Consider the following 4,852-nt stretch of genomic DNA (forward strand, 5'->3'; position numbering starts at 1 on the left):
ACTGACGGCACCATCTGATAGTCATCACAAGTCCCGCCTCCCAGCCAGTGAGAGCTGCTGTACTGACGGCACCATCTGATAGTCATCACAAGTCCCGCCTCCCAGCCAGTGAGAGCTGCTGTACTGACGGCACCATCTGATAGTCATCAATAGTCCCGCCTCCCAGCCAGTGAGAGCTGCTGTACTGACGGCACCATCTGATAGTCATCACTAGTCCCGCCTCCCAGCCAGTGAGAGCTGCTGTACTGACGGCACCATCTGATAGTCATCACTAGTCCCGCCTCCCAGCCAGTGAGAGCTGCTGTACTGACGGTACCATCTGATAGTCCTCACTAGTCCCGCCTCCCAGCCAGTGAGAGCTGCTGTACTGACGGCACATCTGATAGTCATCACTAGTCCCGCCTCCCAGCCAGTGAGAGCTGCTGTACTGACGGCACCATCTGATAGTCATCACTAGTCCCGCCTCCCAGCCAGTGAGATTTGCTGTACTGACGGCACCATCCGATAGTCATCACTAGTCCCGCCTCCCAGCCAGTGAGAGCTGCTGTACTGACGGCACCATCCGATAGTCCTCACTAGTCCCGCCTCCCAGCCAGTGAGAGCTGCTGTACTGACGGCACCATCTGATAGTCATCACTAGACCCGCCTCCCAGCCAGTGAGAGCTGCTGTACTGACAGGACCATCTGATAGTCATCACTAGACCCGCCTCCCAGCCAGTGAGAGCTGCTGTACTGACAGGACCATCTGATAGTCATCACTAGTCCCGCCTCCCAGCCAGTGAGAGCTGCTGTACTGAAGGCACCATCTGATAGTCCTCACTAGTCCCGCCTCCCAGCCAGTGAGAGCTGCTGTACTGACGGCACCATCTGATAGTCATCACTAGTCCCGCCTCCCAGCCAGTGAGAGCTGCTGTACTGACGGCACCATCTGATAGTCATCACTAGTCCCGCCTCCCTGCCAGTGAGAGCTGCTGTACTGACAGGACCATCTGATAGTCATCACTAGTCCCGCCTCCCAGCCAGTGAGAGCTGCTGTACTGACGGCACCATCTGATAGTCATCACTAGTCCCGCCTCCCAGCCAGTGAGAGCTGCTGTACTGACAGCACCATCCGATAGTCCTCACTAGTCCCGCCTCCCAGCCAGCGAGAGCTGCTGTACTGACAGGACCATCTGATAGTCATCACTAGTCCCGCCTCCCTGCCAGCGAGAGCTGCTGTACTGACGGCACCATCCGATAGTCATCACTAGTCCCGCCTCCCAGCCAGTGAGAGCTGCTGACGGCACCATCTGATAGTCATCACTAGTCCCGCCTTCCAGCCAGTGAGAGCTGCTGTACTGACGGCACCATCTGATAGTCATCACTAGTCCCGCCTCCCAGCCAGTGAGAGCTGCTGTACTGAAGGCACCATCTGATAGTCCTCACTAGTCCCGCCTCCCAGCCAGTGAGAGCTGCTGTACTGACGGCACCATCTGATAGTCATCACTAGTCCCGCCTCCCAGCCAGTGAGAGCTGCTGTACTGACGGCACCATCTGATAGTCATCACTAGTCCCGCCTCCCTGCCAGTGAGAGCTGCTGTACTGACAGGACCATCTGATAGTCATCACTAGTCCCGCCTCCCAGACAGTGAGAGCTGCTGTACTGACGGCACCATCTGATAGTCATCACTAGTCCCGCCTCCCAGCCAGTGAGAGCTGCTGTACTGACAGCACCATCCGATAGTCCTCACTAGTCCCGCCTCCCAGCCAGTGAGAGCTGCTGTACTGACAGGACCATCTGATAGTCATCACTAGTCCCGCCTCCCTGCCAGCGAGAGCTGCTGTACTGACGGCACCATCCGATAGTCATCACTAGTCCCGCCTCCCAGCAAGCGAGAGCTGCTGTACTGACAGCACCATCTGATAGTCATCACAAGTCCCACCTCCCAGCCAGCGAGAGCTGCTGTACTGACGGCACCATCCGATAGTCATCACTAGTCCCGCCTCCCAGCCAGTGAGAGCTGCTGACGGCACCATCTGATAGTCATCACTAGTCCCGCCTTCCAGCCAGCGAGAGCTGCTGTACTGACGGCACCATCCGATAGTCATCACTAGTCCCGCCTCCCAGCCAGCGAGAGCTGCTGTACTGACGGCACCATCCGATAGTCATCACTAGTCCCGCCTCCCAGCCAGCGAGAGCTGCTGTACTGACGGCACCATCCGATAGTCCTCACTAGTCCCGCCTCCCAGCCAGTGAGAGCTGCTGTACTGACGGCATCATCTGATAGTCATCACTAGTCCCGCCTCCCAGCCAGTGAGAGCTGCTGTACTGACGGCACCATCTGATAGTCATCACTAGTCCCGCCTCCCAGCCAGCGAGAGCTGCTGTACTGACGGCACCATCCGATAGTCATCACTAGTCCCGCCTCCCAGCCAGCGAGAGCTGCTGTACTGACGGCACCATCCGATAGTCATCACTAGTCCCGCCTCCCAGCCAGTGAGAGCTGCTGTACTGACGGCACCATCCGATAGTCCTCACTAGTCCCGCCTCCCAGCCAGTGAGAGCTGCTGTACTGACGGCACCATCTGATAGTCATCACTAGTCCCGCCTCCCAGCCAGCGAGAGCTGCTGTACTGACGGCACCATCCGATAGTCATCACTAGTCCCGCCTCCCAGCCAGTGAGAGCTGCTGTACTGACGGCACCATCCGATAGTCCTCACTAGTCCCGCCTCCCAGCCAGTGAGAGCTGCTGTACTGACGGCACCATCCGATAGTCATCACTAGTCCCGCCTCCCAGCCAGTGAGAGCTGCTGTACTGACGGCACCATCTGATAGTCATCACTAGTCCCGCCTCCCAGCCAGTGAGAGCTGCTGTACTGACGGCACCATCTGATAGTCCTCACTAGTCCCGCCTCCCAGCCAGTGAGAGCTGCTGTACTGACGGCACCATCTGATAGTCCTCACTAGTCCCGCCTCCCAGCCAGTGAGAGCTGCTGTACTGACGGCACCATCTGATAGTCCTCACTAGTCCCGCCTCCCAGCCAGTGAGAGCTGCTGTACTGACGGCCTCACTAGTCCCGCCTCCCAGCCAGTGAGAGCTGCTGTACTGACGGCACCATCCGATAGTCCTCACTAGTCCCGCCTCCCAGCCAGTGAGAGCTGCTGTACTGACGGCACCATCTGATAGTCATCACTAGTCCCGCCTCCCAGCCAGTGAGAGCTGCTGTACTGACGGCACCATCTGATAGTCATCACTAGTCCCGCCTCCCAGCCAGTGAGAGCTGCTGTACTGACGGCACCATCCGATAGTCATCACTAGTCCCGCCTCCCAGCCAGTGAGAGCTGCTGTACTGACGGTACCATCTGATAGTCATCACTAGTCCCGTCTCCCAGCCAGTGAGAGCTGCTGTACTGACGGCACCATCTGATAGTCATCACTAGTCCCGCCTCCCAGCCAGTGAGAGCTGCTGACGGCACCATCTGATAGTCATCACTAGTCCCGCCTCCCAGCCAGTGAGAGCTGCTGTACTGACGGCACCATCTGATAGTCATCACTAGTCCCGCCTCCCAGCCAGTGAGAGCTGCTGTACTGACGGCACCATCCGATAGTCATCACTAGTCCCGCCTCCCAGCCAGTGAGAGCTGCACAGATTGAACCATATGATAGTGTGTGTGTGTCAGTGTATACAGGATAGTGTGTGTGTGTACAGGATAGTGTGTGTGTCAGTGTGTACAGGATAGTGTGTGTGTGTGTGTGTGTGTGTGTGTCTGTCAGTGTGTACAGGACAGTGTGTGTGTGTGTGTGTGTGAATGTTAGTGTGTACAGGATAGTGTGTCTGTCAGTGTACAGGATAGTGTGTACAGGACAGTGTGTGTGTGTATGTCAGTGTGTACAGGATAGTGTGTCTGTCAGTGTACAGGATAGTGTGTATAGGACAGTGTGTGTGTGTGTGTGTATGTCAGTGTGTACAGGATAGTGTGTCTGTCAGTGTACAGGATAGTGTGTATAGGACATTGTGTGTGTGTGTGTGTGTCAGTGTGTATATGTCAGTGTGTACAGGATAGTGTGTACAGGACAGTGTGTGTGTGTGTGTCAGTGTGTGTGTATGTCAGTGTGTACAGGATAGTGTGTCTGTCAGTGTGTACAGGACAGTGTGTGTGTGTCAGTGTGTACAGGTTTGTAGAGTGTGTGTGTGTCAGTGTGTACAGGACAGTGTGTGTGTGTCAGTGTGTGTATGTCAGTGTGTATAGGATAGTGTGTGTGTACAGGACAGTGTGTGTTTGTGTCAGTGTGTACAGGACAGTGTGTGTGTGTCAGTGTGTGTATGTCAGTGTTTATAGGATAGTGTGTGTGTACAGGACAGTGTGTGTATGTGTCAGTGTGTGTATGTCAGTGTGTACAGGATAGTGTGTGTGTGTCAGTGTGTACAGGATAGTGTGTGTCAGTGTGTACAGGACAGTGTGTGTGTGTCAGTGTGTGTATGTCAGTGTGTATAGGATAGTGTGTGTGTACAGGACAGTGTGTGTTTGTGTCAGTGTGTACAGGACAGTGTGTGTGTGTGTGTGTGTCAGTGTGTACATTATAGTGTGTGTGTGTCAGTGTGTACAGGATAGTGTGTGTGTGTGTGTCTCAGTGTGTATAGGATAGTGTGTGTGTACAGGACAGTGTGTGTGTCAGTGTGTACATGACAGTGTGTGTGTGTCAGTGTGTACAGGCTTGTATAGTGTGTTGCTGTCCGCGGGCCACGCCCCCACTATCTCAGTGGTTGGTTGCACCAGGTAGAGCTCCGCCCCTGGTTACCGCGGTAACGGTGTAAGTGGGCGGGCGGTGTCACCATGGGAACCTGATACAGAGCGGAGGGAGCCGGAGA

Source organism: Crinia signifera, chromosome 1, assembly GCF_055691185.1.
Source record: "Crinia signifera chromosome 1, ASM5569118v1, whole genome shotgun sequence".
Classification (NCBI taxonomy): domain Eukaryota; kingdom Metazoa; phylum Chordata; class Amphibia; order Anura; family Myobatrachidae; genus Crinia; species Crinia signifera.